The 27,291-nt window shown below is 34.8% G+C and overlaps 1 long non-coding RNA gene across 10 annotated transcripts in view; it reads right to left on the bottom strand.

Annotated features, from left to right (window-relative positions):
* Positions 1 to 27,291, bottom strand: part of LOC118249993 (uncharacterized) — a 106,291-nt gene that overhangs the window by 78,212 nt on the left and 788 nt on the right. Inside the window, exons 2-8 of one of the 10 annotated variants that reach the window (XR_007707855.1) lie at positions 19,924 to 20,059; positions 16,249 to 16,430; positions 14,761 to 14,818; positions 11,440 to 12,102; positions 10,578 to 10,737; positions 6,857 to 6,894; positions 5,244 to 5,301 (exon numbers count right to left, since the gene is read on the bottom strand). This is a non-coding gene — a long non-coding RNA (uncharacterized LOC118249993). The remainder of the gene's footprint in view (positions 1 to 5,243; positions 5,302 to 6,856; positions 6,895 to 10,577; positions 10,738 to 11,439; positions 12,103 to 14,760; positions 14,819 to 16,248; positions 16,431 to 19,923; positions 20,060 to 27,291) is intronic. The other 9 variants (XR_007707856.1, XR_004779266.2, XR_007707854.1 and 6 more) reach the window with 9 other exon arrangements.

Consider the following 27,291-nt stretch of genomic DNA (forward strand, 5'->3'; position numbering starts at 1 on the left):
GGCTGACCAATGAACCAACAACATGGGAAACTTTTGACAAAAATTATAGGAACTACTCATAGATGATGCTATAAGAAGTTCAATCCCTATTCCAAAGAAATCAGACATCCCTTTTCCTTGTCTTATCTGAACATTCAGCTACATTAGAAAAGAAATTTTATCTACTTTCAGTACTTGAGAAGATTGAAAGCCTGATGACCCTGCTGAAATTCAAATCTGGAGGCTTCAGGCATTCAAATTACAGTTCTGCAGAAAGACGGGGTTTTATAAAGAACAATACACTTTTCCAATGCCTTTGGCACATAAAACAAAACAAAACAGAAAAAAACAAAAAAGCAACTCTAATAAAATGAAAATTATAAAAATTTTAAAAAAAAAGTAAAAAAAAGAAATATTAGTGAAATCTATATGAAGGCTTAATGGTTTCATCACAAGAACAATTTTAGACTATGGAAGGTCATAAATCAGACATATTTCGTACCGTTTAAAATATATATATATATTTTTATTTTTTTCCCCAGTCTCAAAACTGATCAGTGGGGGCTGAGAAGTCTTCATACTCCATTGAAGATGCATCTGACATTACTGTGTTACTGGTGATGTCAAACATGGGCCCCTCTGGCTTGTTCTTCGTGTCAGTTCATGCACAGGAGCCTGACAATTTAACCACTCAGGGGACAAGCTTGGCAGATGAAGAACCCAGATAGATTTTAACTTTTACAGCAGTGGCATCTGAGTCTGGTTGGTCTTTGGACATTTTCAATTGCAGACTTTGTCAAGCTGTTATTTAGATAGCCTGTTGCAGAGGTACCTTGTCCTTCTGGAACAAGTTTATTCTAAGCCATCTTTAATTATGAAGAATTCATATACTTTTAAGGTACGTTTAATATTATGTAACGTGTGTAGCTACAGTTTTGTTCATAAGTGGAAGATGAAAATCATTGCGTACAAACTGAATCTCATAAAATGCAAACATTAAAAAGATAGAAGATCCTAGAATCATAGAATCATCTACGTTGGAAAAGACATTCAAGGTCAACAAGTCCAACCATCAACCTGACCTGCTCAGTTCCACCACTAAACCATGTCCACATGCCTCTTAAGTACCTCCAGGGATGGGGAGCCCACCACTTCCTTTGGCAGCTCATTCCAGTGCTTGACCACCCTGTCCATGAAGACATTCTTCCTAACGCTCAGTCTAAACCTCCCCTGGTGCAACTTGGGAAGTTACTCAAGTTCAGCACAGTCAATATAATTTACCATTTTTGGTGTTCATTTAATAGATCTGAGGTATACACCATAAAATAAATGTATTCATGAATTAGTGAGCTTTCCTTCCCTGAATCAAGCCATTTGTTTTTTTGTCTTATATGTCAGTATGTTTTGTGCATCTGTCATTGTTCCACTCAAACAGACACTTCCTTGATGTCATATTTCAGCAATATGCAAGCTGAAAATAAACTCCTCCAGCTCTACAGTTCATGAATAAAGCTTTTATTACTATTTGTGCCAGCAGAAGAAAAAAAGACACTTGAAAGGAAGGTCTGAATACAGAATTTATATGATGGCATAAAATTCCCAAGTAAGTATGACCTGAGTCCCAGGCTAAGACTCAGTCTGCTGGAGAGACCAGCAGTCCCCCTGAGACTGAATGTTACTGGTGAGCCCAAAGAGAATGCAGAACTATTGCTGCTAATGGCTAGTTTAAACAGGTAAACACATGCCTGGTATTACATGTGTTGTTATTCCTAATGTAGTGGAGAAGGTGTTCACAAAATGTCCAGACTTCAGTCAATGACAAATCTACATCCAGCTATGCATTATTAGAGCGCCTGGAATGCTTTCACCAGCTTACAGTTGCTGATTTTTTTCCTTCTTTTTCTTAGGAAGTAAACTCTCAGAAACATCTAAAACAAAGGTAAATCCTTACATTTGCCTAGATTACCAGGATGAGATTTTATTCTAGATCTCTGTTTTTTTTTTTTTTTTTTTTTAAGCTGAAGTAGAATTTCTTTGAATCATTGCCTACCATGTTTTAGTGACTCCATTTATACTTCCCATACTTTTACAAGTACAATAGTCAAATATCTTTTATATTTTCTACCTTAGGATACTATGAGGTGCATGATTAATAAATGAAAATCTCCACCTCTTCAGAAACCCATAAAACAGACCTCAGCACAAGATTTGCTATCACTTACAGTAGCAACACTAAGCACGTCTCTTTCCACGTAGAAACTGTGATCATGCCATATACACTTTAAAATATATTTTCTTAAAAATAAAATATTATTCTAAGTATTTACATATAAATATGTATATAAATATATATAAATATATATTTATATATTTTTTTTCTGCCTTCCTGAAGTATATATATCTTTAAAAATACTTGGTTTTATTACAATATAATCTTCTAAATCACACTCCAGTTTTCTGTTCTTATACTGTCTATTTAAGCTCATGTTTTCATCATTTAGAACAATTGAAACAAAATGCCTTTGATAAAGTTTTTCACGCTAAAGTGTTTGTAGTTGTATTATGCATTAATTCCATGTATAATTGTCACATGAATTATAAAATTGCTCCAGTAAGCCAAAGATCATACAGTCTTTATTTTCTAAAACATTCAAGTGTCTGAGAATTCTTGAGTGAATAATTCTTAGTTTTGAAATAAGGGAGAATGCAACTGTAGTCTTATTCACTTGCTGGGTCTAAAACTTACCACTTTGTGTTTTTAAATATATTGGAAAGTAACAAGGTGAGCAGTTCTAGCAACCCAGTGACTCTAGGTCATTCAATTACAGTTGGAATGTTATTTCATTCTCCATAAACTTCATAGTGGGTTAAATTCTTTGCAGACATCAGTGAATTAAACTTTGGGATATATCAAGAATATCATTATGTCATTTTCACAAATGTGGTAAATGAAGCAAAGTTAAGTTAAACAACTTACTTGAGTTCATGCAGCTTTCCATCAGAATCCAGAATATAGCTGCCAACTAGTACTCTATTTTGACTAGAAGACATTTTTCCTCACAGTGGCAAATGAAAGTGAACAGTGAAGATGGATGACACTCTTGCATCATAAACAAAAAGTATACAACCAGAAAATATAATTTCTGTACAGACATGTGCAAATGATGACCTCAAATATGAACTATTCAGTTGCACACTTTACAAGCTGGTGAGCTCTTAAGCATGGTGTAGGTTTCCCAGACTGTTTTGGACAATAAGAGTCCTGCCCTACTTGGCATCTTAAAACACAATAGAGAGTAACTACAAATGAATGGGATGAAATAATTTAATTTTAAATTATTTTATCTACCCAGTTATGTAAAGATCAAAACATTGTAAATCATCTTATAAATAGCAAATAGACAAATACTCAAATGCAACAAATATATTTGTTGGTAATTTGCCATGGAAAGAGGTACACATTCTTAATTCCCATTTCCTAATGGTATGTAATTGGTAGGAGACAAAATCAAAAGCAATGGAAAATACCAGTCTTGTCCACAATGGCAAATTTCAGCCACATGCAAATGTAATCCTGCTGGCTGCAATAAAACTCAAGGCCACAATACAACTCAGTCCCTACACACATAAAGACATTATGATAACTGCAAGACAGGATTATCTATTTGTGCTAAATGTGGTGCTTGTGCTATGTGCTCTCTAGATTTCCCTAAAGAAATCATGTTATGATCATTAAGAGCAGTTCCTGGATATCTTGCTGAGACATTGCCACTTCACAATGGCATTTGCAGTCAGCTATTTCCAACAGCTTCTCATAGAAAAGACAAAAACAAATTTACTTAGTTTATCATAAGTAGTTTATTTTTGTTTTGTTTTGTTTTGTTTTATTTGTTGTTGGTGGTGGTGGTGGTGTTTTTTTGTTGTTGTTTTTGTTTTTTCGGTGGTGGTGGTGGTGGTGGTGGTTGGTGGTTTGGTTTGGTTTTCACTAAAAACTGCATCTGCTCTGAAAATGTGCTCATAAAAGCTCATGCTCAGCCTGATATTCTTCAAAAGCCTGTGGAGTGCTGCTATGTGGTACAGAATTGTAGTGAAGCAGGTGAAAGCACGAGATGCTTATATGAGAGGTCTATCTTTGTGAGTCACTCCCTAAGACTGTTGCAAGAGCTTTGCACTTGCCATGACACACACAGGTTCTGTGACCTACACTTTTCTGTTCTCACAGAAGTCTTTACTCCTGCCTGTCCTTCTGTTTCCTTTCTCCCTCCTCTATGTTTGGTTCTGATGGACAAAAGAAAAAGCATATTTCCAGGCAACTTGCTATATTTACACTCAGGTGACATGGCAGCCAGACCATTATTTATCAACTCTCCATTAAAGTTTAATAGATTAATCATCAATTATTGAGGAATTAATGTTCAGATCCAGCTGTGCTGTCCCAGTTCAGTTCACAAGTGCCAAAAAAGATACTTTATGGCCTATGCTGTTGAGCATTCAGATTCTCAATCACATCTTTCATAACATCTCAGCTTTCTGAAGCAGAAAAGAGAAATGTTTGAGGGTTTTTGTTTGTTTGTTTTTTTAAGTGAGTGTGCAGACAGAATAAGTGAGATAAGAGCAGAAATCTGAGCTGAAGAATAATTTTACTGTGCTTGGGAATATCCTGATACTTTTATTTCATGAACAAATATCTTTATTAAAACAAAACAAAAAACAAAACAAAATAAACAAAACAAACAGACAAACAAAAAACAAAAAAAACACTAAAACACCACTTGAAAAGCAGCTTTAAGAACTAGGTATATAACGCTAATCTGAAACATATTATCCAGAGATCCTATAACACGAACAAATGCATATCTGCCACACACTGGCAGCAAAATTGACAGTGACATGTTAGTATGCAAAAAAAAGTAAAACTACTATTCTAAACACAGCTGAGCTTTGAATCTAAACCCAAACCCACTGTTATTATAGTTGATACACATTTAATAATAATAATAATAATAATAATAAAACAAAACATGGTAAGAAGTGTTACTATGCAAATGATTCTGAATTGAATTGGTACTTTCTCTATTAGTATTGGAAACTGAAATTCTGAATTTTATATGTATATTTTGTCGGCTATAAGTACCGAAGCACAGGTCAAGCAATAGATTTAAACTAAAGGCATACTATACATATCCCATAAATACAGGTTCTGTCAAGCAATCTTTCCCTTCCCCTCCCCCTGCCAATATCAGTCTACCTGTCAATCCACCTACCTATTAGTATGCTGTACAAGGTTGAAAAGAAATACCAAAGCAGTGCTTCTCAGTCAGTCTTCATTGCCACAAGGAATAAACAATGAACAGAGAAACTTCATCACTAGTTCATTATAGTCACTTGTAAACAATTTAGAAGCATAAGCAGACTTTGAAAGTAGGCAAGTAGGCAAAAAAAAAATATATAAATCAGGATAATGAAACTGTCATCTGCAAATCCTACAGGGGAAAGTGAAAGCATATATTGATATATAAGGAAAGAAGCCAATGTGAAATGATAAGTGTATTACCAAATCATGTTAGCTGATTGCTTTCCTTGATGAGGACAGGTTGGGAGATATCAGACAGAAATAATTCTGACTTTGACTTTTATGGAAAATTCGAGTACACGGAAGAGAAGATTGGAAAATAAAAAATTGTTGCTGTAAATATAGGCCCCATTAAGCATTGATTGTGACTCAAGTATGAGGATCTAAGCACAGTTTGTATTCATTTCATTATTGTTAGGAAAACATTGGCCATGAAAATAAAATCTCTTTACCCTGTAGTCCTTTAAAAGCATCATTGGTACTACATCCAGCAGTTTTCTTCAGTCTGTTGTGGTAACCATCCCAGCCACATGAGAGGTTATTTAGCAAAAACCAACTGCCATCCTGAAGTGACAGTTTCCACAAACTTCATACATTACTCTCACAGATACACTTGGACAAAGTACCCACACCAGTAGACAGTTGTGAGATGTTGGAGCGCTGAAGCTGTACACTGAAGGACAAGGTCTACCTCCCCAGGCACAAGGGAATATTTTATCAAAGAGGGTACATAACCGGTATACAATTACTTAATTACAGGTGGGATTGTTAGTTCACTCTGCTTATGGTTTAGGCAGAGACAGCTACACTTATTCCATTAGCAAATATAATGGGATGGTGGCAAGTAGTGGTGGACAATTGGCAAATTGTGTTCTGATAAATAATGGATTGCTGGACTCCTTGGAGGCTGAGAGAGAAGGATGCAGAGCGAAGTGTTTAAATCAGAGAGGAGTCTAGGAACCACACCTTTAGTACTTCAGCTGTAGTAAATAAACTCTTCCTCTTACCTCAAAATTTGCCTTGTGAGAAGGGCAATTTCAAAGTATCCAGCCAACATAAGGATATTCCTTTCCTTTATGTATGGTGACATGATATTGAACTATTCTTGTTCTGCTCCAAATGACAGCTTGCAGAACATTTAGAGATATTTGGGTACTCTTACACTAGGCTCCACACACTGGTTTACTAGAGATTAATACAGTGTGATGGTATAGAGGACAGATCTCCATATCAGTAGCTACCAAGGGACAGTGAGCACAGCAAGCTTGGGCACATTCACCACATGTGCATGCAATAAATTCTGAAACAGTAGCAATGTCCTCAACTACATTGATCTATTTAAACTAAAACGCCCTGGAAGAGCACTGGTGGGTTTTGCTTCCAGCACAACTATCTGATTGACACTATGAGGAAAAATGAGTAATGTGTCCTCCTGCTTATTTGGTGATGTGTTAGAATAATTCAAGCTCTATTAATTTCAATGGAAAACAAATGTATAAGAAGTTCTACATTAAGGTCACCTACCTGGTTTGGATTTCTGACTGTCCTGACGCTTTGAACACCTGTTTTGAAGTGAATGAAAAAGAATACAGGTCAAAACAAAAGATTAAGTAGAGACCCAGAGAAACTTTACATGTGTATTAAAATAATTTTACTAATTTCTAACAGAGATGGTCTCTCTCTTCTCATTCCCTCAGTGCAGACAAAACAAAACAAAACAAAACAACAACAACAACAAAAGAACAGAACTGAGCACTGCTTTAGGGTCAAGAAGACAAAGGGAAGTTTGAAGACTGCTGCAATATTAAGTTGTGTGCTTTTTTTCTTTTTCTTTTTTTTTTTTTTTGGGGGGGGATGTTGTTTGTTTGTTTGTTTGTTTGTTTGTTTTGGTTGGTTGGTTTTTGTAATAATTTGTTTTCTTTCTTTTCCTTTCATACATTCACACACACACCCCTACAATGCATCTGACTGGAAATCATTTGATACGTGTATTTGACATAAATTTGCTAGCAAGCCAAATACACAAGACAGTATAAGTCTGTAGTTATACCACCTTGGGCTTTGATCTTGTCAGATCTCATAAACTAAGCAAGACTGGGCCTGCTGTGTAATTGGGATGGAAGACCTCCAAGGAAAACCCAGCTGTTGTAGGAAGTGGAGTTGGTCACTCAGTAGGTGGCATTCTTCATTCTGGCTCCATACTGAATCAATGCCATACTAAGATGCTGCTGGAGGTATTATCTGTGCATGATTCATAAATCTAAGATGCTGACCAAGTGGGCTAATTAGATATCCCGTGGCAGATTTCATAAGAGCTAAAATTGTTAACTGCAGCGTCCTGGACAAAGTCCAAACTGACTTCAAATACATTATGCCAACTTAAGTTTTCTCTCTAGTTTCAACTGAATAAAGTATTTAAATACTTTTAATTCACTGTATATTGTTTTGTGTCATTTATGTACATGGTTAAACAACTGCCACATTTTACTCTGGAGGTGATAGCACTTCACTGTTGGTTGAACTAATCCCTGCATGGCCTGTTATACACAGTTGTAGTGAAAAGCATCTTCTGCATGTAATTATATACACTGGAAAATTTTACTGCCATACAACTTATTTCTCAGAATAGATCATATTCTCAGAATATTTATATATCAGAATATATCATATGGCCCAGTGAGGTCAATCTCCCAATCTCTTTTTGTGAACCAAAAATAAATTAAAAATATATTTTAAAAGAAGAGGATTGCCTTATATATTTTAATTTCATTACTTTAATTTTTAATTTCTGTACTAGTTCAACACTTACATAAAATTTACTATCCCATAGTAAATTTGTGTAAATGGAGAATATTTTGATTAACACCAAACTAAAATTGAAAAAGGAAAACAATTTTTTCTAAGTCCTAAGAACTGCAGATCTCTTAAAGTGAGATAGAACTGTGCAAGAGTTAGGTTTGGGCATTTTTCAGAATATACCACTTTATTTCACACTGGTAGAGAATTCACTGGGCCATTAAATAAATTGCATTATTAAAATCTCAATGTTATGTGACATAATTATGATAAAGTTTGGAGTATCATCCTGATTTTATATTGCTGTAGGATTTGCAAAGTTAAAATTAAAACTCTGTACTCAGCTTTGGATTTTAGAACTCCGATGGCATTGTAGGTGAAGCATCAGCAAGAAGAAAGATTAATGGCAATGTAATTTTCTCAGAAGAAAGAACCTCTGCTGTTAACATTCCAATTTAATTATTTAACTGTCATTTTAAAAAATTAACACATGATATAAAAAGCTATACATTGGATTACATTTGTATAATTTTGCCAAGACTGAAACCACACAATTCAACACAATTTTATTTGGCAATACTTATGCGAAAGGAAGAGTGTATTTAAATGTTCATTTTAATGACATCTTGTTTGAACATGTAATAATAATTAAAGATATAATAACTTTATCAGCAAAAATAGCTGTCAGATCACTATTTTACTGTTGACGCTAGAATGTGATGAAATAACTGCAGAATATTTTCTGAGGGATGGAAGAATGCCGGAAAAAATGTCAATAATCCCTAATCAGGTTGAGATCATAAGTGTTTCGGAAAACTGCAAGTGATTAAAAGTAACAATTCCTGTGCTACTCTATAAACTGAATATTTCTGAACATTCTTGAAGGAAATATTTTTCACTAGTGTGGATAACAAAATTCACACACAAAAGGGAGTCTCACAAGATAAATATGTATTTTGATTGTAAAGTAGTTCTGCAACTGCAGATACCTAAAGTGAGTTTTATTAACTAAAATTCTGGAATGACATCTCTTACTGGCAATAGAAAGATATTAACAACAGCACCTCATCTCTTTCAGGCTTTCAGGGGGATGCCTCAACCCATTTGTGAAACAAATCCTAGAACCTTTTCTCTGACCTAAGGAGTAGAACTCATCTTTTTCTTTTTAACATGTACTTCAGCATGTTCTGGCACAGTTTATACAGTAAGGTGGTAGGAAAAAGGTCATAAAGTACCAGGAGCAATGAGTGGAAATGAAGTCTCCTAATTCACAGTGAATAGTCTAAACATTAAAATACAAAGTCTAATGCTGTTGGATTTTTTTATTAGTAGTATTTTTTTTTCCTTTTTGCACTTTCAGAAGAAAGTAAATAAATAAATAAATAAAATCAATTTCTTATTTTCTTTTCTGTGAACAGCCTTTAATCAGCTCAACATAGACTGCAGTCTACATGTACATACATGCACTGACCGTTCCACATATTGTTCTTCTCCCTACCATCACCACCACCACTACCACCTCTGCTGTGTACAAATGTGAAAATAAATGTTTAACTCATTTCAAAGTAAGATGGAATTGAACTTGTGTATACCACTTAATGGGAAAGTTTTAACTACAAAAGCTGAACAAAAGAGTTGAATACTCCTCTCCAACTACTTCATAAAAGAAAAAACATCTTTTTTTTATTGTTATTACCTTACTTTAAAGGTCAGAGGAAACAATGTTTAGTCCCAAAATGAGAATTTAGATATTAAAGTGGATGTTAACATTAATTTGTCTATTATTTGTTAACTGATATAGTACATAAAAATAGGCTGAGGTAGGTGGATTGAGACATTAAACACAGTTGTGGGAGATGGGGTGGTAAAGGGGAAACCCAAAGCTGAGAAATTTAAATTCAGACCTCAAATAAGCATGAATTACTACTCCTGATGTTACCAGATGTTTCAAAATAGATGTGGCCACAGATTTTAGATGCCTAAAGGTAAAGTTCTAAATCTATATGAAAGCACCTAAATATACTGGCTTGATTTCAAAGCATATGTAGAAATGTAGCTCCCACTAGTTTTGAAATAACACTTCTGGTAGGTTATTTCAATGTATAGTTTGAAGCTTGGCTATTTGAGCCTGAAAGTTATAGACACTATTACTGACTTTAGCTTTTACAAGCATAGTGATGCATCTGAATGTATAGCCACATACTACATTTAAGGTCCCTTCATGGTTATCATGCATACATGGTGAAGACAGACACAAAAGATATTTCTCCTCCAGTGGTGAAACCAAAGAGCGTTTGGCTTAACTCAAATGTTGCTGAACTCTAAGGGACTAAAGTGTCTCATTCGTTTAAAAGATAAATAATTCAGGTGCCTAAATAAGGGTTATAGAGAGTAACTTTGGGTACTTAATATCAAGAAGTATTTTGGTTAGTCAATAAACATGTCTTACCTTGTTCGTCTCTCCAAATCTCTGTATTTGTATAATGTTCCAAAAATATCCTATTTCTTATCTGATCTCTTCATGTTTTATATTGAAACGTTTGAATATACAAATTGTCTTTTCAGCATTTGACATAATTTTCTTCATGAAGAAGTTTTAAAAGTTTTGGCTTAAGCATGTAAATGAAATGAAAAATGACATTGATTTTAGTGGAGTACAATTACTTCAGTAACTCTCTTCCTTTTATGAATTTCTTTAGTTGTACTTCAAGTAGGGTTTTGTATCACAACCACAGAAAACAAGTACTAACAGCAGTGGAACAGATGTTTAAATGCTGTAAATTTGCATTGCATTGTTAGGTGAGACTGCAGTGAAATGCAGTTACAGTGATTTAAATCACCTTAAAATCTAATCTTTTGCCTAATTACATACACACATACAAACACCTACCCATCCATATGAATAAAGACAGAACCTAAATTTATTTAAAAAGTTACACTCAATGATTATTAAAAAAAAAAAAAAAAGAATAAAAATCAACCTTCCTTTTAAAGACAACTTATGTGCCATCAGGTCTGCACTATTGTTAGCTAGATTAAAAGTATGAACAAAGTAGCATCCCTTCCATTTAAGTGTGATGTCAGGAGTTTAAGAGTTAACACAAAGGCATGTTTTCCACATGATATAGAAAAGCGAAATATGAAATTGGATGCACAGAGAACAACAAAGCTTTAAATTCAATGTTATGTTTATTAAACAAAAAAACAGCATGGCAGAATATTAGCAGAAAAAAAAAAAAAAAAAAGTGCTTTTGCAACTTAAAGATTTTAAGGGACTTGACAGCTGCTTAATTTATAGAAAATTCTTATACCTGTATCTGTTGGTTCCAGAATAATTTTGTTTCAAAGACCACTCAGATGTTCATATAGGGCTAATGTAAACATCTTTTACAAATCTACATTTTCAATTCAATTTTCAGTTAATTCAATTTTAATGTCTGTAGGGGAAAAAAAAAAAAAAAAGATGAGCCCCCAAATGGGTGTTCTTTCTAATCCTAGATTCAATTTCTGTGCTTACTATTGTAATTATTTGATTTTTAGGGTTTGATATCAACCCCCAGCTAAGCTTAGGACCAAACTATTTTACTATAAACCTGAAGTACTTACATAAGATGAATCTTGCAAATAATAAATCCAACAGATACATATTTATTTTAATTGATCACAGATTGAGGTTGCAGATTGCCTGAGATGGAAATGTACTTCTGTGGGTTTACTCTTGTTTTCTCATGCACTAAGCCTAAGACATCACATACAATCTAATGCTGGTATTTCCCTAAGATACTACTGCTAAAGATTTAACCTCAAATCTCTTGCAGTAAATTGTCAGTAAACAGAACAAAAATGTTTTGATGTTTATGAAAGGCTGTCCTAAATTCTCTGAAGTTATGTTTCTTTTTTTTCCAGATTGGTTTGGAAGTGTTTCAAAAAGAACTTTTCTTGTGGGATTTGACTCCTCAAATTCCATTTCCAGGCTAAAAAACAGAAGTGGAGATCATATTTTAGAACTTTAAAAACTGTAAAAACTCAGAGGCTGTTCTAGAAATCAATGCTACTAGAGGGAAGGAGGTTATGCCTTCCAAACTGTTTTTTTTCACTCTAGTTTCATTCTATCTCTCCACCTTAACGCCCACACAGAGCTGGTATTTTTTCCCATTCCCTACCAAATTCCGAAAGAAACTGAATTCAGTGATTTAGGGCTAACGTGACTATTGGGGTACAGTCATTGGTTGAGTTCTTTTCAACCAGGGACTAGAGATATGTACTGTTAAATGGTGGTTTAGTTCCTTATTTTGTTGGGTTTTGTGTGTGTGTTGTATGGGCCCCCACTAAATTATACACTACCCATTTGTTGTGTATTGATTTTTTGTTAAAATACTCAGGAGGTTGCATGACTTCATTTCTACAGAGAAATGGTTCATGAAATCTTAATCTACATCAAGGTAGCTCCTACTTTGACCAAAAAAAAAAAAAAAAAAGGCAAAAAAAGGCAAAAAAAAAAAGAACACATTTCAATTCTCACTATTCAAACCAAAATTATATTTTCACTCTGCCATTTCTTTCTTTTTTTTTTTTTTTTCCTTTAACTTGTACGCTTGTGGATTTTGTTCTTAAAAAAATATCAGTAAACAGCATCTCATTGAAAAAGCATTAGTTATTCTAGTTTAGTATAAGAATTACTTGTAAATGTCCTGACATTGCAGAGGCTCCATTGTTGAACTGAATGAAGAATTTACAAAGATCTTGCATTTGACTAAAGTTGTTCGGTCATTTAATACAGATTTCCATCCACTATGCAACACAAAATTCTCTCTTCTGGTAGCAATTCATTAGTCTTCCCACTCACTCTTTTAAAGCTCATATTTTAACTTTTATTCTTCCTATTATTACTATTTAAATATCAAACAGTATTTAAAAGCCAGATGTGTAGAATAGAAAATTTCTTTGCTATGATCTTGTACAGTGTTGAAAATTTCTGTATGAAAGCCATCAAGGTAAGCCCCAGTGGCAGATGTATTACTGAACTGTTCATAATATGTTTTTATTTTCCCCTTTAAAGCTGTTAGAAAAAAGTCTAATTCAGCATAACATGTTTGTGGAGAGGGACTCTATCCCCCTAGTGCAGTTTGTAGTGAAAGCATACTGCTTATGGGTGCTCAAGTCATCTGTGAGAAAAATGAATTTTGTTCATTTGTCATTTTTTAAAAATGACTTATGTTGTGCTGGGAAAAAGGCAGGAAAAAACAAAGGGGATGCGAAAGGTGGGTAACAACAAATATGATCTGAAGTTATTCAGACAGATGAAGGGATATGTCAGGTTTGACAGTAGTACATGTGATATCCTACTTATGATATTAACAGCAGAACAGGGCACGTGCTTCTCTCTCCACCAACTCTCAAGTCCATTCTCAGGCACACTGTGCTTTAGCTGAACAGTTCTACTTCTCTAACACTTCTGTCCCTGTTCACCTCTTTGAAATTAAGAGTGACTGACCTACTAATTCAGTCCTAGCAGCTCCTATTCATAAGGCTAGCATTAAAAAAAAAAAAAAAAAAAAAAAAAAACAAACCAAAAAAACCTTCAAATTTAATGAAACCAAAGTTGCAGGTGTCAAGAAATCCCCAATCAAGTGGTGATTTTTATTTTATTTCACTAACAAAGATAATTCTACATCACATTCCTTGTTAAGCTTCAACTAATAATTCAGAAATGCTCAAGCACTTTCATGTGGTTTTCTAACATGAATGGACAATCTTCTACTTCCAACTTTCCCATTCTTGTTTTGTTGTTGTTGTTGTTGTTTGTTGTTTTTTTTGTTGTTGTTGTTGTTGTTGTTTTGTTTTGTTTTAAAACAAAATAAAGATCCAGATTTAAGCTTCTTGGTCTTTAATAAATTTGTTTCATTTTGGAGTAGCACATGACAATTTTCTTTTCTGGGGATATAGTTTATGCTGTTATTACTTTGATTTGCAGTGTACTGATGGATTTGGATTGCCAAAATGTGATATACTTTTAAATATACGCATACACAGAGGTGTTATTATTTAGTTTTTGAGATAACAAGGGATGCATGGAACTAGAACTTGCCCTCTGTAGCTATACATAATATCGCAGCCATTATCTAACCTTCTTTGTAAACATTAAAAAAAAAAAAAAGATTAAAGTTGGTCATTTGAATATGTATAAATGAAACAGTAAAGTCTTAAAAAAAAGTAGTTTTAAAGGAATATTGTTCACAAATTTGTTAAGGCATAACAGGGAAAAAGGAAAACTCTGCAAATGTGAGGTAATGACAAATTTTCGAACTGGGAAGGAATAGATATAACAAAATATTACACTGTTAGTAGCACTTTAAATGGAGGCCTTAAATGCTGATTTATATATATAATTACTGAGCATTCATGGGATCTTTTTTATGTTAATTGAATTTCCATTGATTATTAAAAGCCTGTTTACGTAAGGTGAGCAACTACATAGATGCTCTATTTCTATTACATAGTTGTTAAACCGTGGTAAATACCTTTTGAGAAATGATTTGGTGTTTAATTAGCATACAATAGTTCCCCTCTTAAAATTAAATTAAATTCCTATTTGAGGCACTTAATTTAAAGTGTTAACCAAACGTGCATACCTGCAAGGTGGTAATTTCAGATTTGTAGTAGCAGTCAAGGTCTAGTAACTCTGTAATGCTGAAGGTTAGAAAGTATGAACTCAGTTCTCAGCTAGGTGATTTTTAATCTAATTTTCCATGTACTACATACAAATGCAAGACAAAAAAATGATTATGTGTTTTCACAATTAATTAAAAAATGACAAACATGATCACTGCAGGAATCAGTAAAATAAAATTAATTATGCATTGTTGGTTTTGTTATTGCTATTGCTTTAATGTGATTGTGAATATTTAGCCAAAATCAGTGATATAAGAATTCATTTAATCTTTGGTGAACTTTTTCATCATAAGAAAATGAAAACCTCTTTAGCATGCCTAATGTCATTTTCCTCACATGCTAAGATTCCTTCTTTACCTTGTAATATGTTCAAACAGTGCATCAGGTCTGCCAACTACCAAATGTTAGAAATAGGAATAAGATACAGAGAACAGGATGATACCGCTATGTATGTGGACTGGGAGTACATCAGTCTATTCCTGACTTTAATTTTATTGTGTAACTTTGGTGAAGCCAGACATTCTGGTGTGGATCCAAAACCAGAAAGAAAAGAGTGAATCCTCAAAGAGGTAGGACTGAGAGAAACCCAAGACCTTCTCACAATGCTGTTGCAGATTGCTGGGTTTCTAAGCATGGTGGCATACAGCCAACAGACTGACTACTGAAAGGGACAAAATTAGTCAGGAGAATGTGCCTAGACCTAACCAGTAAGCAACTATATCATAGTAGGGAAAAAATCCCTACACAGGCTTCCAGAGGGTGGCTTTGTACTCCCAGATCCCTCTCTTTGGGGAAGGCACTGTAATACTGCCAAAGGAGCAGGTGGTGGAGTTACTGTCACTCCCTTAGCATCTCTTCCCAGGCCTCCATTTAGAGTACATCTGAGTTATTTTCACAGAGGACTGTAGCTTTTTAGAAGTCTTGTTTTTCTTCTAATGCAAAGCAGTGAGAAAACATTGATTTTTTTTTTTTAGGAGAACACACATTCATTTTCCAGAAAGTTCCATTTGTAGGTGAGAAAATATGCTCTATTTTCTAAAATACATGTAGATAGATAGATAGATATAGATATAACAGATAGCCAATCAACAAGCAAACACAGAATGAGACTATTTGGCTGTTGAGTCAAATACTTAGAGTTCCATTTAGAGTTTCCACATTAATTCAATCTCTTGTGCATCGTGATTCAGCCTTTAATTAATCATCCTCTGGCTTTGTGACTTCCACATTCACAGCCGGCTCAGAAGGTCAGCTCAGTGAGGTGGGAAACCTGGCAGGAGCCCACTGGGTACCAGTGTTCCCAGGACTCCCAAGCTCCCCAGGGAACTCATGAGCAGACAGATACTGAGGACTCTCCACCACCCCAAAAAGTCATGAGGACTTTAGGGACCCCCTTGGTCAGGCTCCTAGATTTAATTATTCCCCTTTCCATTGCAAAAGGCAATTACCTCAGCTTGGAGGCATTTTCAGCTTGAGCTGCTTGACTCATGCAGTGCTGGAGGCTAAAGCCCACTGAAGCTTTTGTTTGCCCTGGTAATCCATCCACTTAGCACTAAGGGCATGGGTCAAACCACTGAAGTGCTGCTGGTATCATGAAGACTGAATTTACATGACCAATGCCTTCTGGCATCTGTAATTAACAGAGGAAAACCTTTTTTTTTCTACTACTTTTAAAATGACATTAAAGTAAGGTTATGTCCTTGACAATAATATTGATGAACTGCATGTGAGAAAGGATATTTCAGAAGTGAGACTGAGCTAGTTGCAAAGATAAAACAATGAAGACTGTGTCTAACTCAACTAACCTAGAGTGGAGTGAGGCACTGCTCAGAATATAGTAAGGAGAAGCTTTGGTGGAGGCCTCAAATGTATGTTTTATATGTGCTTCTTTTTAAACAATCCCATTAATTTTGAATTAATAATGCATCAGCTGATTTGAGTCATGATACTAGCTATGAAGGTTATGCCACTGGAAAACAACAAGCAGAAAACAAACAAACAAACAAAAACAACAAAGTTAATTTTAAAAAGCCCAACCCTGTAAGAACTTGAACAAGGCAGCAAAAAGTATCAGCCATTACTTGATGAATTTTATTTCAAGTTGCTGGGACATAATCAGCAACATCTTTTCTAAAGCAACAAAAGAAATGCATCTAATTATTGAATATCAGCCTGTTATCATTACAATTTTGGGGGTGTTTCAAATCCCAAAACAGTATCTGATTGATTTTGAAAAGCTCACATGATATATCTTATGCACATGAAAAATCTTCCTATCTTCCTGCATAATATTTTATGCACATAAAATATTTTATTTTATTTTAAGCACACAACTATATCTTAATCCAAGATTTGTTCATAAAATAGTTCTGGGATCTGGCTTGTACAAACTATTTTTTTTCTGCTAATTTATTTGGCTAATAAGTACATTAATATATATATATATATATATATCCCAAGCATTTTGCCACACAAAATTATAAAAAAAATTAGTTTAAATGAGTTTCAAACTGTATATAGCCTGCTTGATGTGAATGCAGGTATCTCTTTGTCATAATGCCATTTGCTTTTTCATTTGAGGCAGCTACATAGAAATGTTGAGAAAAAAAATAGTTATTTCTTCATCTGCACTGCAAATTTGTGTGCATTTTAACTGGATTGGAAGGTAATTACTCTAACTTTACAAAGTTATTTTAAGATGGAATCTGTCATTGGTTCTTCAGTTATCAATCTGTGTTTTCATAAAGATGGGCATAACATCTGCAATGATGATGACACTGGTAGCTCTGGACTATTAACAGTACATACTATCTTCTCCCCATTTGGGATACAACAGAAAACATAGTAGAGGAGAAGCTAGGGTTATTGTTGGGAGTGTACAACAAGGGTAATGATCAATGGATGAGTCTGTAGGAAACTAGGCTTCATTAGACCTTTCATATATATTATCTTTTTTATATATGTCAGTTGTCTGAATATGCAAATGTTGTTTGTAATTCACTTCTTTGCTTGTCTAGTATAGAAAAGAAATAAAAACTTAAAAGTAGTTACAATCCTGACAGTACTGACTACTGTCCCACCACTCCTGTAAAGAAGTAATATTAAGAGTAAGACTAGAAAGTTTTGCATGCAAATTCTATTTACAAGGCTATCAGCATCAGAAAGCATAGTTAGCTATTTCACTGATATATGGGTACATGGCTATGTGCTTAGCTCCATGCTGCAGTGGAGCCAAACTTACATAGGATGAAAGTCTATGAGAAAAAGGACTTCTGGTGGTAAGAAAGGTAAGGTCCTAGCTCATGCATGAGAAATCCGAAGGTAGTCAGGTACTGCAGCATGATGGTAGAAAATACAAGAGCAAAAGACATAGCAGGTTAGGGGGGGAAGAGTGAGAGGTCAAATCACTCTGGATGATCCATACAGAGATCTACCTCCTGACATCAGTTAGACTTTTAAGCTCTCAAGTTACCCTAAGGAACAAAAGAGCTCCCTGCATACAAGGCTGCAGTGAAGTTGGCAAAAACATTCAGAATTTCCAAACTAAGGGGTTTACGGCATGGTTCAAATATGGCAAAGTAGGGAGTGTGGGCTATAACTTGAGAGAACAAAGCAAGTCCCAGCACTGCAGAAAATATCATTGAAAATGAAAGAAGAGAAGGTAGACTTTCGGACTCTGGAGCTGAGAGAAGGGATGGAGGAAGTTCCCAAGGACGAGAGGCTTGAGTCTTAAAAATGTACTGAGGACAACACTGCAAGAGAGAGACTTAGAAGACATAACTGATTTAAGCGGAGTTCAAACCTTTGGACTGGCGTACACTTTGTTGGGTTAGAAACTGGCTGGGTAGCCAGGCCCAAAGTGTTGTGGTGAATGGGGTTAAATCCAGTTGGAGGCCGGTTACTAGTGGAGTCCCCCAGGGCTCAGTACTAGGGCCAGTTCTCTTTAATATCTTTATCGATGATCTGAATGAGGGGATCGAGTGCACCCTCAGTAAGTTTGCAGACGACACCAAGTTAGGGGTGTGTGTCAATCTGCTCGAGGGTAAGAAGGCTCTGCAGGAGGATCTGGATAGGCTGGACCGATGGGCTGAGGCCAACTGTATGAAGTTCAGCAAGGCTTAGTGCTGGGTCCTGCACCTGGGGCACAACAACCCCAAGCAGAGCTACAGGCTGGGAGATGAGTAGTTGGAAAGCTGCCTGGCAGAGAAGGACCTGGGAGTATTGGTTGATAGTCGGCTGAATATGAGCCAGCAGTGTGCTCAGGTGGCCAAGAAGGCCAACAGCATCCTGGTTTGTATAAGAAGCAGTATGGCCAGCAGGGCTATGGAAGTGATTGTGCCCCTGTACTCGGCTCTGGTGAGGCCGCACCTCGAGTACTGTGTTCAGTTTTGGGCCCCTCGCTACAAGAAGGACATGGAGGTGCTCGAGCGAGTCCAGAGAAGGGCGACCAAGCTGGTGAGGGGTCTGGAGAACAAGTCTTACAAGGAGCGGCTGAGGGAGCTGGGATTGTGCTGCAAAAGAGGAGGCTCAGGGGCGACCTTATCGCACTCTACAGGTACCTTAAAGGAGGCTGTAGCAAGGTGGGGGTTGGTCTATTCTCTCACGTGCCTGCTGACAGGACAAGGGGGAATGGGCTACAGTTGTGCCAGGGGAGGTTTAGGTTGGATATTAGGAAGAACTTCTTTACTGAAAGGGTTGTTAGGCATTGGAATAGGCTGCCCAGGGAAGTGGTTGAGTCACCACCCCTGGAGGTCTTTAAAAGACGTTTAGATGTAGAGCTTAGTGATATGGTTTAGTGGAGGACTTGTTAGTGTTAGGTCAGAGGTTGGACTAGGTGATCTTGGAGGTCTCTTCCAACCTAGATGATTCTGTGATTCTGTGATTCTGTGATTCTGTGATGCTCCTGCCCTCCTTTGAGTCCTGGTTTTTTCTTTCTTGATTTACTTCTTCTCTTTGATCTTTTTTTCAGGGGATTGCTTTTCTGTTTGGCTTACGAAAAGTGTTTTAATGTATCCAAGCAATGTTTTATCAATACTGCTATTATTATTACTATTATTATTATTTTAACAAAGTTATAAGACAGTGATAAAAATAAGCAAAAAGAAATATCTCAAACAGCTTACCAGACTTTAGAGTGGCTCCTAAGTTAATGTGTTGTTCTTTTTTCCAGGCACAAAGCTCTGAGGAAGAACCAAAGTCAGAATTTCAAATCTTTGCTTCCATTTTGTTTCCCATTTTCTCTGAATTTTCTCCTTGTGTCTTAAAGGAAAAGGAAAGAAGACATTATAAGCCACCTCAGATAACAGTCTTCTCTTCAGCTCTTGCTCCTCTCCTCCAAAATATGACATCTTTAATACAATCTAAAAAATTAGGAGAAAGACCATTTTTATAAAAACTCTCCGCAGTTTATAGGAAGGGGAATAAGTATTGATAAGAAAATGGAGAACTCAGTAATTTTACTTCATAAACATTTTAACTGTCTTACTTCTTCCCCACCCCATAAGTTTAGTTAAAGGCCCAAGAAATGTTTGAGTCAGTATTTGTAATGAAAATGAACTAAGTTGATTCTATACCTTTGAAGCCTTGATAACCCACTTAACTTTTAGTCATGTGTAAACATGCTATCCTTCTAAGCCAGTTTATTCCACCAAAACTAACAAACTTAAATATTACATTTAACAAACAATTGCATGTGAGAGGAATCAGGAAGGGAAGAGTGCATGTTTCACAGTTCCTGACTGTGGTTCACTGCTTACTGAGTAGTTGATCATTAAGGCAAATACCTGAATGAAGGAACTAGATTTTAACTTTAGAGACATACTATGGAGCCCTTAAAAACAAGTACATCTATAGATATACAGTTACTAATACATGTATTAATAAAAGAGTTGCTGAATAAGCAGATTACAATCATATAAGGTTTTTTGTTTGTTTTTGTTTTTTAAATAGGGATATTTAGCTTGCTTTTTTTTCTTTTTTTATTTATTTTTTTCTGAGTAACGTTAAAATAAAATAGCTATTGTTCCACTTTCTTGAGTTTATTCTGAATTCTGGAATATATATGACTATATATATGACTAGAAATGCAATTTCATGACTATAAATACAATTTCATTTCAACTACATTACTACATTACTGTTAACATAAAATACTTGAGCTAATCTGCATTTCCACCATGACCTGTCTGACACGGTATGTGTTTAATGCTATTTGCAAGTTTGTCTCAGAAATGTAGCTTGACATAATAATAGCCTTTCTTGACTGATGGAATGAAAAAATACAGTTGAACTCTTGTGTTTCTGAGCCAAAGGTAAAAAACAAACAAAAATATAAAAATGTTTTAATTGTATCTTCAATGTCACAAGGATATGTATTCCTTTTTTTCAGAAATTGCCACTAATTTAAGATTTAATAAGAATCTTGAGAGCAAAGTTTAAGCAATATACTATCAGAATTGTAAATATCCTGTTTGACTCAAGAACAGGCTTTTTAATGTTAAAGGTTTGTGAAATTGATTGGGTCACTGTGGGACTATTTTATCTATAGTAATACTAATAAGGATGACAGAGAAACCGGTTACTTTAGTTCTGTAACTCAAATTCAAAATACCTAGCAATAAAAGCTATGATTATAAAGCCAAATACATTACATAAAACAGGCAAATTACTTATGCAACTTCACATCTAAGAAATATTTCTAAGGATAAAATTAAACACATATAGAATTCAACGTGTATTCTCAAAACAAGTCTTCTCAAACAAAACAGGTTCAACAAAATACTATCATATTGCCAGATCCTCTGACAGTGTTTTTGTTTTTTTTTTTTTTTATATCTAGATAGCTATGGAGCCACTGGACAAAACTCTCCAGCTTTGACTGAGGAGATATGGTTATATTATTGTATTCTGAACTAGAGGAAGATCCTTTGGTTTGCATTTTATTGTATTTTTCCACTTCTCTGCTAGCTTCCCATTGAGCGCTGAGAGCATATTACAGTTTAGATTTGGACCTGCACCCTTTAGACAGAGTATCACCTTGTGTCAAGGAAGTGACTGAAAGAAGTCTAAGAAGTCTACCTCAGTTCAGCCAACTTAAAATTACCAATGTATATCAATGTATATCCTTTCTTCAGACTAGGAAAGACCTTGAGCGTTCTCCATCTAAGGTGTGTAACATCTGTGGACTTTTTCTGCATACTAAGCATGGGTGAATTTGTGAATGAAGCAACAAAACAAATGGAGTTTAGCAGAAAGGCAGAAATCAACTTGCCACCTGAATAACCAGGACAAGACGAGAGTGATTTGTAGTCATTACAAAAGAGGCAGCTTTTAAGGAGGAATTTAAATGAGTAGAAAATTGTGGGTTTTAGCACAGAGCACCAATGTGCTTGAAGAAAAAATGGATAAGTAGGTGATGAAGGCACACGGTCGTAGGAAAATTACCACTGATGAACCTACTTGAGTAAGTGCTCACGGTCATGAACAAAGGATTACAAAATCTAGCCTGAAGTTTGTAAACCAAATAAAAATTACCAACCTAAACCCTGCCAAAAGAAACAGGAAGATAGAAATATTAATTGAAATATTGCACTAAATTAATTAATAATGATATTAAAAATAAATGCTTAAGCATAATATAATGTGTTATTAACTATATAATAAATGCAGTAATTACTCAATTTAAAAAGGACAAGATGCACAACACTATTGCAATGGAACTGTCTGTAAAGTTATTACTCAGCTTCAGTAAGTAAGGAAGAATCAGGTCCCATATATGGGATAATACACAATATTATACATAATATACAAATGTTATAAAGAAAGCAAATGTAAACTTTGAGATGACACCATTGACATTTAATGTATCTATTGAAAGCAGATAAAGAAAATGCATATTACAAAAAAAAATCCAAACAAAACTTGCAAGTACAACATTAAATTTGCTATAATGAAATTTTTGACTGTAACTCTCCCTCTGAGATTCTTTCCAGGAATCACACAAATTCAGTCTAATTTTTCAAGCAGCAGGGTGGTGGTTACACATACCTGGGATATAAATGCATTGAGAGACGAATAATTATTTTGTATTCAAATCATAGGCCTCCTGAAACAAGGCATCAAAATCACAAAAGGAAATTGATGTTGATGTGAGCTCAGTGAATGAAAAGTTTTGGTTTCTTCCAGGAATCAAAAAAGATCCAACATTTAAGGAAATTTAAGCTGATAATAAATGCTTCAATTAATTTTAAATAAAAGTTAAAATGTGATATCCTTCAAACTTGCAAAATATCCATTCCACAAGAGAAAAAAATCTCATCCGGGAGAAACATAAAATATTGAATTGGAAGAACCATACCATTTAGAGTGTGTCTTGGCTATACCAACTTTTACTAAGATTTATATTTAGTTGTTATTTTATTAATGAAACTTAATACTTAAGAAAGTTTCCCAAGAAAAGATTTCATTTTGTTTTCAAAATTTCCATCTTAGTATTTATCTTCATCATTTATTTATTTATTTATTTTGTCATTGCAAGATGCTGAAGAATTGCTCATGCATAGGCAAGATAATATTTCTGCAGTTTGTTCTTTTTTTTTTTTTGACTAAAATGTAAACCATTTCCAGTGACAGCACATTTAGAAGTAGCAGGACTCAATTGCAATGTTCTTTCTTACATTTTAAAACAGAAGAGCTTACAGGTTTTAGATGGGAAGGAACAACCAAATGATTTGATTTTCCAAGAATCAGTGCTTCAGTAAACAATTCCTGCTAATAAACATCCAGTATTAATTTGAAAATGAGATGGAAATTAAGTAATTACCTATAAGAATGTCAAGTTAAGGCAATGTCTGATTGTTAAGAAAACACATGAAGGCATTTACAACTATTTTCAAACTAAAAATCCTATGTGTTATGGAGCTTAGACATATGCAGATTTCACTGCTAATTAGCAAGGTTTTATTAAAAATAACAAGCAAATAAATAAATAAATAAAAATTGTATTCTCATATTGTGTTTTGAAGTCTTTCTCAGGGGCTGACATTGTTTTGTAGGTTGAATTCAGAATTTATACTGGTATCGCGTCACCTTTTTATAACATGCTAAATAGCATGAAATCTTTAAATATTGCCTTATAATGGTTTCTTTAACAGTGTTTGGTTATTTTCAAGGGTCTCTAATCTTTCAGCCTCCTGTAGAAATGTGGATTCCATGTATATACTACAGTGATTCATTTTCAGTATTATGAACGCCTTACCCAGAGTTATTATTTCCAAATTACCACTACTGTTCCTGGGTATCTAAATATCAGCTCACCATCTTTTGTTACAGCTATGAACACTGATGATATTCACAAAGGACTGTTTTTCATGTTATGGACCCTAAATCTTTTTTAACCTGTTCTCCTGGATATAAATCTCTCTTCCAGCAACAAATTCTTTATATAGGGTCATAGAAGTCTGACGCCGTTTTTGCCTGTGTTAAAACACATTTTTATACGCATGGACCAGTAAGATGAATATGTCCATGTATCATCCAGTGAGATGAATGTCTCTGACTGCCTAAGATCTACAGTCTGCCACTTCATGTTGTATGTAAAGTTTATACAAATTTTTAGTTCATATTTAATTCCAGATGCTAAAATAAAACATTGACCTAACATTAATCCCTGAGAAACCCCAGCAGAAAAATCTCACTTTGATTTCCCTGCAAGTATTTACTTCATCATGTTACACCATTTTATATTTGCTTTATTTGTGTTATATAATGCTATTTGTTTTAAGAATGTCATACAGTGCTATTTCAAACCGTGTTCCTAATTCCATGAACATTACATTTAAGTAGTCGTCTTTATCAACAAGAACTGTTACTTCTGTTAAAATTGCAACAAACCTGCCTGAAATCATACATTCATAAGACCTATACATAGGCTATGGAAGGTCACTCAAGTTCTCACAAGATCATACTTGTCCAATTCATTAGTAGTATGAAAAATCAAATAAATTAAATTGTATTTTTAGAGTGGGCATATATTTTAAATGTATAAAGCATTTGACTGTGTCCAATAAAATACAAAAATACAGAATAGAAGAGGTTAACTTTTTAAGCAATCTTCAGTATCTGTACAGAGCAAGATCATTCTTAACCAGTCTACCACCCTGTATTTGAACAGTGCAGGTGTCTCCCTTTTGTTGTTAGTTTTTCTCTCCTACAGTTTTGTCATGAATTTCAAGCTCTTTTAATATGTGTTTGTTACACAGTATAATAAATAATTGATATATTATAGTTTATTGATGGTTTCAGTGTCTTAAAATAGTATTTCTATAGGAGTCCTTTCTTTTGTCCATTTCCAATAATAATGTATGAATTATCATAGATGTACATTCTAGATGATGCTAAACCAACTCATTCTTATTACAAAGTCTGTTTTTTCTTAAATTTATCAATGCGGTAATGCTGCCAAGCCATAACACTAAGCTGTTTGACAATATAAATCAAATTCCCTTTATCTTCCAATCCATCAGTACATTGCTTTGTTTAAAATTTATTGCCCTGGCAGTTGTAAATATGTGGGGAAAGCCAGCTATTGTGAAGATTTACATCACTAACATTTTTTCTAGGATAAGCAATACACGAAGAAACACCTTCACTTTGTATATGTGTGTGTGAGAGAGAGAAATACACTAAAACAGCTATTTTAAAGGTCCATTTACTTTTCATTCTATTATTTCATTTTCATTTTGACTTATTTTAATATCAATACTGAATATTAGCTTAAAACCTTATTCCACTTTTTAAAAGAATAACTACCCTTATTAATTTCAGAAAACACACTCAGAAAGATACTAGCCTGGGGGAGAAAAGGAAGGATGGGAAGACAGGTTTGGGGATTGGTTATTTGCATAGCCTATGTCTATCATCAAGGTCTTTTTTTTTAATAATAAATCAAAATAAATACAGAAGTTGTCAATACTGGATGATCAACAAAACACTTCTTGTATTCTAATCTTAATGGTGACCTTACTCTTCATATCTTAGGGAGCTGTTTTTTGGGAAGAAAAATATTTGCTGTTCTTGGTGGTTTGAGGTTATTAGTCAGATGCTTCTGATCAGCTTATATGAGGAAAAAAACAAAACTCAATTTGTACTCAGCTAGTTGAGTCTGAATTATTTCCTCTGCATAAGAAAACACAGGCTTATGTTATTGTACATGATTAGTAGCTACATAAGTAGCATATTGGCACTGACTTTTAAGACTAATTAGGTGTTACTGCACCCATCACTTCATGGCCAAAATAATTAGGACTTAGAGTTGGGCAAGAAAGCTTTTAGGCTCCCCTGAAGTTTTCAGAATTTCACAATAATTCAGTTCTACAGCAAATTGATCTCACAATCTTTGCATTTTTGTGGAAGAAAAAAAAAAAAGTTAAGAAATGTAAAGTCTTACTTCCGTCCCATCATACATCCAACATCTCATCTATGTCCAAAAGTTCACAAACTGTCTTTCATAAATGAGTTTAGAGCTGTGAAATTCAGCTTCTTTCAAAGCAAGTAAATACTGTAAACGCTAAAGATGTCATAATTTTGGGGCTAAGTTTACTCTGGATGTGAGAATTCATATTCATTTCCAGTGAATCAGCACTGACTCTGGTAAATGTGGTGCTTTCTTTCACATACATCTAAGCATGCCACATCAGTCACCAGAGAAAGGCAACACCCCCCACACAAAGGTCTCTGAGTGGCTTATGCCGATGATGGACCTGTATTCTCCCTGCACTCCAAAATCCACCTCAACAGGAGGAAACTTTTTTTTTTTTTTTTTTGACAGAACACAAGTCTGTTCCCAGAGAAAGTTTCCAACTGTTTTACCAGAGATTAACAACAAAATCTGTTTGGTGAAGAAATAAGATAGGAGCTGAGGTGACCCCAGCACAGGCAGGGCAGTGCCCTCACCTATGTGAAGTCCCCTAAAGCTTCTAACGCTTGAGCACAACAGCTGAGCAGACTGCTGGTAACAAGGTCCAAGAACTGACAGTACTGTGTTTATTTCAACAGTTCTAGAAGTAACATTGATACTCATGTTTTCATAAAAATGTACCCATCATAGCAGTGATCAGTTCATGGAAAAAATGGTTTTGATGTGTTTAGAATCAGATTAAGTTGTTGTGTTTTAACCACGTGCTGCAAACTCAGGTCACTCTTAGAGATCTTGCAGTACTTCATAGACAAGTATGTACAAGTTCAGGGCTTGCAATGTGGTTCTGCTTAACCTTCCATTTATGTCCTATTGGACCTCACAGCTGGTCCAATGATATCTATTTAACATGTAATTTAATTTAGACTATAGCTTGTTTGCAACTATGAATCAGTAAAAACAGAAAAGCAACTGGGCAGGAACTGCTAATGAAAGCTTGGCTGTTGCAACCCTATAACCCAGTGTGGTCACTGGCAGAGTGAGCTATACTACAATTCCACCATGATGTAAGTATTTA

This window comes from Cygnus atratus, chromosome 2 (assembly GCF_013377495.2).
Source record: "Cygnus atratus isolate AKBS03 ecotype Queensland, Australia chromosome 2, CAtr_DNAZoo_HiC_assembly, whole genome shotgun sequence".
NCBI classification, from domain to species: Eukaryota; Metazoa; Chordata; class Aves; order Anseriformes; family Anatidae; genus Cygnus; species Cygnus atratus.